Genomic DNA, 12,507 nt, shown 5'->3' with positions numbered 1-12,507 from the left:
TCTTATCTCCTTCCACTTTCTTGCTAGCTTGAATGCAAACTTAACCCATGAAGTTCCAGCAGCCCATTGGACAATGAGATGACTTGGAAAATAGAAGCCACACAAAGCAAAGAAACATGTTAGACAGAGCCTGGTTCCCAATACCACAGAGCTTGATACCACCACTAGACTGACTGATATTTCTGGGCTTCTTAAGAAAAAGAAATTTCTTTCTTTTTTTATGGCACTATTTCTGTTAATTACAGCTGAACTTAATTCTAACAGACCCAGTGTTTCCCAGATTTTGGTATATAGCACAAACACCAAGCTAATAACATATATTGAAGTAGATGATTCTGAGATGTAAATTTGAGAACAATTATCCAGGTACCTCTTGGAGCTAGAAAGGAAGCATGATAAGAGTAAAACTTTGAAAAGTACTGATTGATTAGACTCATTTTGAAAAAGTGAATCTACTGAATAAAATATTTAGCAGTATAGTGTAGTGGTCAAAGACTTCGGTTTGGGAGATAAACAGACTTAAATCCTGAACTTGCTATTTACCAGCCACTAGTACTTAACTGTTCTAAGCCAGTTTCCTCATAAAATGGTCAGTAACAGCACATATAGCTGGTGGTATGATGAGAATTAAATGACATAATCTAAAAAAATGCTTAGTATAGTAATTTCCAGAGAGTAAAGGTTTGGTAAATCTTGGCTTGAAGAAAAAAAAAAGGGTCAAATTTACGATCTGGCTTTGAATTCACTTTAGACTATTCAGTTCTATTCTGTCCAATGTGGTGGCCACAAACCACATATGTCACCACTTCACACTTACTAGGATGGCTATAATTGAAAAAAGACAAAGTGTTTGCCACAATGTAGAGGAATTGGAACCTGTGTATATTGCTGGTAGGAATGTAAACTGATGCAACTACTTTGGAAAAAACTTTGGCATTTCTTCAAAATGTTAAACACAGAGTTATCACATGACCCAGCAATTTTCTTAGGTATAGACAAAAATAAATGAAAACACACGTCCACACAAAAATTTGTACTGAAGTGTTCATAGCACCATTATTCATAATAGTCAAAAAGTGGGGAAAAAGCAAATGTCCATCTACCAAATGGGTAAACAAAACATTCCATGCAAGTATTGATACATGCTACAGTGTGGTTGGACCTTAAAAACATTATCCTAAGTAAAAGAAGCCAGTCACAAAAATACACTCTCTTTGTAATTCCACTTGTATGAAGTGCCCAGAATAGACAAATCCATAGAGATAGAAAATAGGTTAGCAGTTGCCTAAGGCTGGGGATTGGGGGAATGAGAATGCTAATAGGTATGAGGTTTCCTTTTGGGGTGATAAATGTTCTAAATTAGATAGCGGTGATGGTTGCACAACTCTGTGAATGTATGAAAGACCGTCAAATTTTACACTTTAAGTGGTTGAATATTATGGTATGTAAACTACATCTCAATAATGCTGTTAAGAACAAAATATGGCACCCTCTCAAATAAAACATTAAAAAAACTAACTTTGTAGGAAAATAGGGGAAATATAAAATTTACCAAGGCAACATCATGTAACAGAAAGAACATTGGCCAAGAGTCAAGACCTAGATTCTAGGGCTGCAGTCACTCCTTACTAATGGCAAGGCCTAGGGCAAGTCTCTTAACTTCTATCTTCAGCCTCTTCACTTTTTTTCTGATATTGGGTGGCAATGATGTCTTTTCTGTTGACCTGACAGAGCAGCTATTGCATCAGATTCTCAAGAGGTTTGATGATCCCAAACATGTAAGAGCTGTTGCATCTGGCTTCAGCCCTGTACTCTCCTTGCTGGTAAAAATCTGATGAAATACCTTCAGGAGCTTCCCAAGTTGCCAGGCCAATGAAACAACATTTCCTCAGCAGGGACTGCATAGTATACTCCCCTAGGAATCCTGCAAAGAGAGAGGGCTATTCTCAGTTTTGATGGAAGCATTTGGTTCAGGCTATGCCCTTCCCTTGCAGACCAAGAGGGATGTGAGGGAGAGAAAAAAAGCACTCTTCAAGTCTTTTCTGCTCAAATTATCTTCCTTATAGTATATCAAGAACAAAACAAATAAAACAAGAAATTTTACTAATTATACTCATCTAAAAAAGAATAATGTAAATATTGAAGGGAAGGGACATTGGTTCCAATCCTTTCATCTCACTGATGCAGAAATCAATGACTGGAGGTTTGAATGACTTGCTCAGGTTCCTATTATCTGTTGACTTGAGATTAGAACCTTTGACTGTTTAATTCTGATCCCTTTTTCTTTGACCTAATATATCCTCTTAGTTGAAGTTCACAGAGTGGGAGAGGGAAGATTTATCCTCATACATACCTTAGTTTCACTTAATTTAAGTGAACAGCCAATTAAATAGCAAGTGAATGTTGAAGAAATTAAATCTGAGCTTTTCTCTGAAAGAATTACTTCAATCAAATAAAAGGCCAGTATTTCTAAACTCTTTTGTTGAAAATTTGGTATGCCCCTTGCCTCAGAACTTGGCTATCTTCCTTTCTCTGGGCTCACTTAGTTGGTGATCTCATGCTGTCTCACTATAAATATGCCTCTCTCTTCTTCAAAACTGACAACCGATCCATCAGGAAATCCTATTGACTTTCAACATATATCCAGAATCCAGCCACTTCTCCATTATCATTACTTCCATACCGGTCCAAGCCACCATCATCTTTCTTCCCCGGATTACTGCCATAGCCTCCCAACCATTCCCTTGTTCCTGTCCAATATACCAGGAAAAACAATGCTTTGAAAGAAGCTAATCAAATTATGTCGCAACTCTGCTCAAAACCCCCAATGGCTTCCCATCAAACCCAAAGTTCTTACAGTGGCCTCCAAGGCCCTACATGACCTACCCCCTCGCTCCTACCTCTTCTGCTCCTTCCATTCCTACCATGGAGGGGTCTCCTTGCTATTCCTTGAGCAAGGCAGATGTACTTATCTCAGAGTCTTTGCTCTGTTGGAAATACTTTTCTACAAGTAAATAGTATATAGTATTTAGTAAATACTAAAATGTATTCAAGTTTGTAGACTTTCTTTAAGTAACCATGAATACAAAATTAGATGCAAATCCTTGAAGGGGTCCCTGAAAGTTAGGGATCTTGAAATGTAAACTGTACTAGCTTTATAGTAAATCCACCTCTTCTCTTTTCTCAGATGTCTACTTGGCTGACTCTCTCACCTCCTTCAAAGCTTTGTTCTAAATCTTACCTTTTCAATGAGGCCCTCCATGACTGCTCTGTATAATACTGCAACTTGTTCATCTACTACTCTACTTTTTCTCTTCCATAGAACTTATTATTGTTTAGCATACTATATAATTAACTTATTATACTTACTGCTCCTCCCCCACCACCACTCTAGAATGTAAGCTCCAGGATCCTGAGTCCCCAGAACAGTGTTGGAATGGACTAGATGTTCAATAAACATATGTAAAAGGAATGAATTTCTATTTCTTCAATGACATTTAAAAAGGAATTGGAACTCTTGAGCCTGGCATATGCTAGATGCTCAGTTAGCCATGATCTTGAAGTTAATTTTTAAAAGCCATCATTGCTACTAGTCATCCAGTGTCTAGCATGTGCCAAGTTCTTTTTACATTCTCTTGACCATCTCATTAAGTAGGTACTATCATTATTCCCATTCTACAGATGAGAGAACTGAGTTTAAATATATTGCCTATGGTCACAGAGCTCAGAAATAACCAAATGGAATTAAACCCAGGTCTGTCTTATTCTAAAGCCTGTGATCTTTCTATTTTGCCTGTAGGAAGTGACATTAATACCCCAGTTTCTTTCTGGCATGGCTAAGAGAGGCCATGAAAAAACCTGCATGGATTTGAGATTAATGAATAGCTTCAATATATATTTGCTTTGTGACCCTGGGGCAAGTTTCTTAACCTCTGAGTTTATTTTTTCATCTGTACAGTGAACCTCACAGTGTCTAGTTTGAAGAAAAGATAAATGAGAGATAGTATTTAATATTGAATTTTTAATAAGCATCAAATAAATAGTCCCTTCAGAGGATTTGAAAGAGCTTATAATTAAACACATTCATAAATAGAATTTGGAAGAGTATGTGAGCCAGTTGCTATGGGGAAGTCAGTGGCAGGGCATTTTTGGAGCCAAGCACACTGAGGCTGGGCTCAAGGAAACAATGCAGGAGTGGAGCAGAGAAGACCAATGTTGCAAACCACAAGGGAATGAAAAGAACACTCTCCTGAAGTTACATCTTGTCCTTGCCTCCCACAAGTTGGCTTGCTCACATCTTTCAGTAAAAATGCCAGAGTAGGTCTTTTTTCAACACTTCACTAAAGGAGTGTCACAGGACACCTGAAGTTTCCTGGAATTGAGTCATCCTATGCAATTTCAAATATCTGAAGTGCTAAATGAAAGAAAAACTCCAACTTGTTATATTTCTGCCAAGCTTCTTTGGGAACAATAGATGAGGAAAGCCAATCTGGCAGTGTTAGGTGTGGGGGAGGTTGAGCCAAAGGCTAGGAGGTCTCCAAGGTTAAGGAGTAACAGGCTAATACCCGCAAGACTCCAATTAACTTGGCTAAGGGGTTAGGGCTTGCCTCATGCACCCTGAAGGAGCCCACATCTTACAAAGACCCTGGCATGGGGAAGGCAGCATTGATTCATGTTATTTTCTTTTCTTCTTAATGCTCCCTAGGGACATTTTGAATATTTTTTAAATAATTTAATCTTATGGAAGATGAATTAGCATATAGTCAAATAATTAAAATTTTAAATACTTATAAATCTATTACCCTAATGTGGCAACAATTAAAAATATGTACTTTATAAAATCTGTGTCCATGTAACTAACATATGTGACATTCTTGCTTTTCTAGCTAATAATGCAGGGTTCTGATATTGAGGAAGGTGGGACAATGATATATATAAGACATGTGTCAAGATTAAGTATGGCTGTGATTAACAGAGCCTTGAAAAACAGTGGCTTAAACAAGATACAACTTTATTTTCTTTTCATTTAAAAGAAATTTATAGGTAGTCATTCCAGAGGTAACATAGTGCTCCATGGTCATCAGGGACTAGAACTTCCAGGTTTCTTTATCTGTCATCCTTGGTCTGTGGGACTTGATGGCTGCTGGAGCACCATATGTGATGGAAGGGAGGTTGAAGAGTGTGCCCCTTCCTTTTAAGAAGATGTCCTATAATTTCTATAGTTGCATCTTTTCTACTTAAATCTGATTGGCCAGAAAGAAGTCACATGTTCATACTCAGCTGCAAGGGAACCTGGGAAACATAGTCTATTAGGTGAGTATCTTGTGCCCAGAGCAAAATCAGGTTTTGTTATAAGGAAGGGAAGGACCAATATTGGGAGACAATTTTGGTTCACAGATTTGCAATCTGCCTTTACTACCTTTCTAACTCTAAATTGTAAATAACTGGGTACCTCTGTTCTGAACACTAGTTAAGAATGTCTATTTATATAAATTATCATTATTTAACCCTCATATAGTCAGTAAAGTGCCACAGGTTAGGAGTCAATAGACATCTGAAATTATGAAACAAAGTGGAATGCAATAAAAGCTCAAGACATGGGTTCAAAATCTAATTTTCAACTGAGTAATTTCAGCTCACCTGTGATGGTAGGTGAGTAAAACCCCAGAAAAGTATTAAAAATCATTCTGTACTTTGAGGTAGTGATATATTTGGGTGTATTGTTTAATATCAAGGTTTTTTTCTTAAAAATCATTGTTTTTTTAAATATATGTGATTTTTAAAAAGATATTTGATTAAGAGAATGTGATTAAATTCTTAAGTCTAATCTATTAAAGAACTGCTTAAACTCTCAGAAAGATTTCACTTGTGAGATTTGTAAGTCTGATTTTTAAGTGTAATGGTGGTTTGAAATGTCTAAAGGAGTCTGATTATGTAGGAGGTATCAGCCACTTAAGAAATTCTCAATCATTAAATTTGTAAATGAACTCCCCATTAATCAAAGGATGAATGAAAGGTGTTCTATTTGATTTATAAAAAGATATCTAATATATAATAGCATAAAATACAATATAGCAACAAAAGCCACAGATACCTCACTCAAATAAGTGTTTCTTATTTGTGGGTCCAGAGGTAGGTGGGTCAGTCCAGGACTGGTGCAGCAGCTTCCTAACAACATCAGCCTCCAGGCTCTCTCTGCCTTTCTGTTTCACCATCCTTGGTGTGGGGCTTCTTTAGTGACAGTCACTTTATAGTCACAAGACAGCTGATCCACCTTCAGCCATAAATCAGTATTCCAGGTAGGGAGAAGAAAGAAAGAAAGGAAAGAAAGGAAAGAAAGGAAAGAAAGGAAAGAAAGGAAAGAAAGGAAGGGAGGGAAGGGAAGGGAAGGGAAGGGAAGGGAAGGGAAGGGAAGGGAAGGGAAGGGAAGGGAAGGGAAGGGAAGGGAAGGGAAGGGAAGGGAAGGGAAGGGAAGGGAAGGGAAGGGAAGGGAAGGGAAGGGAAGGGAAGGGAAGGGAAGGGAAGGGAAGGGAAGGGAAGGGAAGGGAAGGGAAGGGAAGGGAAGGGAAGGGAAGGGAAGGGAAGGGAAGGGAAGGGAAGGGAAGGGAAGGGAAGGGAAGGGAAGGGAAGGGAAGGGAAGGGAAGGAAGAGAGAGAGAGAGAGAGAGAGAGAGAGAGAGAGAGAGAGAGAGAGAGAGAGAGAGAGAGAGAGAGAGAGAGAGAGAGAGAGAGAGAGAGAGAAAGAAAGAAAGAAGAGAAAGAAAGAGAGTAATGAGACATTTATAATAGAAAAGCAAACTTTTCCAGAAATCTTCAGCAGACTTTCACTTGTATCTCATTGGCCAGTATTGTGCCAAATAGATACCCCATTTTGCAAGACAGAGGGAAAAAAAGAGAGTTCTTTTTGGTTTTGCTGTTGTTTTCATTCTTGTTAGCTTTGGTTTTGTTTTTATGCTGAACAAATTGCTGCAAAGAACAATTAGTAAGGAAAAGGGGATTCTAGTCCTGTAGTGCCTGCCCACATCTTTGATTTTACTGGCAAAAATTGATTTCCCTGGGTGGTGCTGGATACACACTGAAAATTTTCACTATTTTTGCTTCTCTCATCTTAGTTTCCAGAGGGACTTTGTTTCCTCTGGTAAACAGTTTTTCTTCAAACAAAGAACACAATAGTTTATCACATTTTGGATTTTCTTAATTACCATCACATTACAGTATTGCCTCTGGAGACTTTTCATTCATTGCTCACAATGCCTGGAGTCTAAGAGCTTTTCAGGGGCTCAAATACTTGAAACCTGAAAAAAATGTATTGGTTTCTAAATGCACAAAGAAAATAGTAATATAAAAATCATTAAATATTTAGTTAAGTGTCTATGAAATATATAGTTCTATTCAATATATTGTTAAATTTAATATTCACAAAAATGTGATTATGTTTGAAATATATTTGCAGATTATAGTCTCACTCCCCTGAGTATTCATAATGATTATACAGAAATCATAGCCAACCAGAAATTAAATGATTTACTCCTAGCTTTAGTGGACATTACAGTCGTTTCCCCACAACCTTTCCAGCCAGATTATTGCTCCAAACCTTTCATAGTACAATAGTTCCCCCTTGTCTGAAGGGGGTATATTCTAAGACCTCAGTGGATGCCTGAACCCACAGATAGTACTAAACCCTGTATATACTGGGTTTTTCCCTATATATATATACCCATGATAAAGTTTAATTTATAAATTAGAAACAGTAAGAGATTAACAACAATAACTAATAATAGAACCATTATAACTATAGTGTAATAAAAGTTATATCAATGTGGTTTCTGTCAAAATATTTTATTGTACTATAGAGCAAGTCATTGCATAATGTCATTTTTTTCAATTTTATTATAATGTTGATGAGATAAAAAAAAATCAATTCCCAGTTGGGGCCACTATCTGTGTGGAGTTCGCATGTTCTCCCCATGTCTGTGTGGTTGACCACAGGTAACTGAAACCATGGAAAGCAAAACTGTGGATAAGGGAGAGACTACTGTACCTGTAATTCTAAGTTGGGAATGGAGAGGTCTAATACATTTGGGCCAATGAAAGGTGCATAGAAGTGTACTGGCCTTCTCTGATTGCCCCTTCTAGCTGTGAATAAGGAAGGTTTTTGCCCTTGTTGCTGCTGACAGCCATCTATCTCATAACCATAGAGAGACCTAGGCTTAGGACAGAGTCCACACTTGTGGTATGCAGGGCAAAGAGACAAAAAATGGTCTAGGCCCTTGTAAACGTGATTGGTGACTTCACTAAGAGCCCTGAAGTCTGACCAACCCTTGCTCTTTCAGTTGTGTGTGCTAGTGAGTCTCAATGTTCTCCTTAGTGCCATCCTCATTAAAAATAAATGACATCATTTACATCAAATATTTATTTAATTTCCAGTCTCCTACCTGGCTAGAAATTTCACAATTTGCAATCAACACAAATTTATTAAGTGACAGCTCTGTGTGGGACACCATTCTGATCACCTCCTATTCAACCCATCATTGAAGGAGGGATTTCCCACCCTAATTGTACAAGATGGCCAAGCATAGCACACCCGACAGTGGACAGATGAGGCTGACAGCAGGCTATCAGTTGCACATATCCACAGCCTGTGGGAGGACAGCACACATCATGGAGGGTCACCTGAGAGTTGAGTGAACAAGTAGGAGCTGCAGGAGGCAGATTTTATAGCAGCAAAAAGTAGGGTGACCCCTGGTCCCTATGGGAGGTTGTGATTGGCTGTTTGAATAATTTTACAGGCTGGAAGGGAAGTAATATCCATTAGGTTAAGGACCAGGTGGAGTGTAGCTGTTCAGCTAATGGGGGAATCAGCCAAGTGGGGAGCCTTTCCCAGTGGGTGGAACTATCTGGCAAAAGCAGGAGAGCTCATGGTTAGGCTTCTGGGGCCCTGTGAGGCTCAAAGATGTCAAGGCAGCACATGAAATGTTAAGCCTTACACTACAGGTACAAAAGAAAAGTAAGACACGGTTCCTGGCTGCAAAGAGCTTGAATTTTCTGGCCTGCAATGGGAGTGGGGGTTGGGAGCTTGGGAGTGTCAAAATATCATAAATGGTTCTGACTGTAAGCACAGGAGGACTTCTGAGGAAATTGGGTACAGTAATTGGGATTGATACACTTCATAAAAAACATGGTGCTTGGCTAGAACCTCAAAGGTAGGTAGGATACATGGTTAGGGGGAGGCAAGTGAGGGTGCATTTCAGAAGAGGAATGAAGTGAGAAAACTTTTGCTTATGTTTGAAGAACATTCAGTTTATTTATTCAGTATACTTACTGAGGGCCTGCTCAGGGCACAGGCAGTCCTGGGTATAGGGTGAAAAAGAAACAGGCCTCACCTGTCAGGCTGTCTGACCAAGTTGAGGGTGAACTATGTGGGGCAGGAAGGCATTTGACTGGGGCTTACCATTCACCAGGGGCCTCAAATGTGGACTTCGGACATAATCTCCCCAATGTGGTAAAACCACCACAGAAATATACCAATGGGAGAAAAAGATGTTCTATTTTTTAATTGTAAACACTTAAAGTATGCCACAATTTCAATACATTTTTTAGCATTTACTTTTTAATATACTATGACCTTAAAAAATGGAAGTAGCCCTAGTGTCGCTCAACTTCAGGAATGCCCTGCTAGTCAGATTGCTCCCTGTGGCCCCAATCCAGCCACAATCTGGCTGGCTCTTCAGGGATCACCCCTAGATGCTCTCCTCTTTGTCCAAGCTGAGCATTTCCATGTCAGTGCCCCTGGAACACTCTGGACTTGTTGCCTCCTGTGGAACAGTTGGCGCTTAATGCTCTAGCCAACTGGTCTACCCAGCATGTACCAGCAGGCACAGAAAGAAAAGGAAGCCTGTAAATTACTGAAGGGAGCGTGATGTTCTTTCCAGTACAGGACAGTCAATTTTGGGTTGTCCAGTACAAATGTGTACCCCCTAAGACATTTATCAGAGACTTATTTCATCTCTTGTACTTGGCAATGAAAGCACATAGATGCATACCAACATGTCCTTACATTTGTTCTAATTTCATATCCCAAATATGCTGAGAGAAAAGATAATGGGGTGTTCTTGAGCTCCAGGAAATTCATTACGACTTAACTTTCTCTTCCTTAATGAGTGACTATGTGTTATGTGTTACTTATTTGTGATACACCAAATAGTTTAGCTGGTAAGATAAAGAGAAAGAAACCTCACCATATCTTCAGGAATCAACAACAACAACAACAAAAAGAAACTTAAAAAGAGAGAGAAGAAAAAACCTTTCATGAATACAATTATCTCAGTTGCCAGCAATGAAGTCCAAAAGTTCTAATATACAATGGCTAGAATTCTCATGGCAAGAAATGAGCTTGTCCCAAAATAAATGACTGTACAGATGAGCCCAAAGAGTTCCAGCACAATCAAGTTAATAGGTTTGGTTTTGGGGGAGACAGGATAGATGTACGTAAACATCACATCAGCCATTCTGTTTGCAGAGTTTTAAAGAAAGCTGTACTACCTTCACAATGACCCCGTGGTTAATGATGTTCTCAGATCTGGACATCAGGAAATCTTTAAATATGTACTTGATCAGTGAGAAGAAAGCCATGCTGACCCTAAATGTGATTGTGAGTTCAGTTGACACCTTAATAGGAAAACAAAATACCCAAAGTCTGTTAAAGTCACTAAAGCATATAATGTACTGGAACAGGAAGTCATTGTACTGTACATTCTTGCAGGAGGTGTAACATTTCAGATGTGTTCTTTCAGACTGGAGATTATTTGGGAAATGAGTGCATAAGAATCATGACAGACAAATCACCACTCACATCCTGAAGAAATTCTGACTTCATCTTTGGACTGTGGTTTTCTTTGGAACCCTGAATTGCTTTTTGAACTATAATGCATGCTTAAAACCAACAAAGGGGCTCTCACATGAAGCTTGGGGAGATATAAATGTGATATTAGAGGATACTAGACACTGAAGTAATGTGGGAATTGCTAAAACACTAGTTTTATCCCTGGGTCTATTAGTGCTGTAGCTTTGTTCCTGATCGGCTCAGTGAGCTTTTGAATGGGGAGGTCCTTGTGCCTTGGCTCACTCCACTAAGGCCCGGGAGGTACCATGGTTTTTGTCTGCTCTCTCATTTATAAAAATGTACTGTCTGGGATCTAAAGTAGCTATATGAAAGAGTAATTACATGAACAAATGCACACGTAACTTCATTTTGTTTTACATAATTTACTTTGCATAACTTTTTGTTTTATACTCAGGCTGTCTTAACAGCTAACTTAGCCACTGTACACTGTTTGCAAGGGTCACCTCAGGGCCAAGACTAAGGTGATGTGAGTAAGGTACTTACCTTGGGCACAAAATTTAAGAGGATGCCAAAAAAACCAGCAATCAAGTTAAGTGATTTTTTTAAATGCAGTGTTTTAAAAATCAAATTGACAAACTATGGCTCACAGGTGAGCTGCCAATTTTTGTAAATAAAGTTTTTTGGAACCAGGGTCAGGATTTGGGCATGGTGAGTGATGCAGGATTAAGCAAGTACAGCCTTAGATTCTGTCTATATTTATACTTGTATTGCTTATCATGGATTTTATGGCATTAATTTTGGTTTTAAAATTATCCTATATATTTAAATTGCCTTCTAATCTTCCTCCCACTCTCATCAATTTTGGTAGTAACCAAGTCATCCTAGATTAACATCAACTGGTGTCTAGTGCACAAAGCTGACACCTGCCCCCCACCATCAATGTTTTCTTCCTTCTTAGGCATGTGATCAATCTCACACTTTGCTCCCCTATTTTCCTGTCTTCCAGCTCACAGCTAGGTTAATCCCACTACCATTTTCTTTTATCCATCTATACATAGCTATTTTTATTTATATTTTATTGATTTTTTTTAAGAATGGGGGAGAGATTTGTTGTTTCACTTATTTATGCACTCATTGGTTGATTCTTGTATGTGCCCCTGACAAGGGATTGAACCCTCAACCTTGGCGTATTGGGATGACACTCTAACCAACTGAGCTACCAGGCTAGGGCCATAGTTATTTTTCTTCCTCTCTTCAAATTACCAGGATAAATTTTTACTTAGGATTTAAAACAACAACAACAAAAAATACGGATTTGGAAGTGAAAGAAAGCATTGCAAAGAACCTGCGTCAATAGAGTGGCCTTGGGCAAGTTCTTTAGTTTTGATGGAGCTGCTGTCTCCATTTGTAAAGTAGATGAGTTTAGCTGACTGATCTTTAGCTTTCCTTCAAGCTATACAATTTCCAGATCATAGGTTATATACCTGAACTGCTGAAGGTCTTGAGAGTAGCTGAAGGTTCAGGTAATCCATTTGTAAACTAAGTACTTGTATATCATACATGTATGCTAATATGCATACACACACATCATTTTTTAAAATTAGAGTATTACATTTGCTGGAATGCATTTTAAAAATTCTTATTTATTTAATGGCCTGTAAATGG

Source organism: Miniopterus schreibersii (assembly GCF_964146895.1).
Source record: "Miniopterus schreibersii genome assembly, chromosome: 5".
NCBI lineage: Eukaryota > Metazoa > Chordata > Mammalia > Chiroptera > Miniopteridae > Miniopterus > Miniopterus schreibersii.
The sequence above is the reverse complement of the archived record's forward strand: the minus strand, read 5'-3'. Positions refer to the sequence as shown.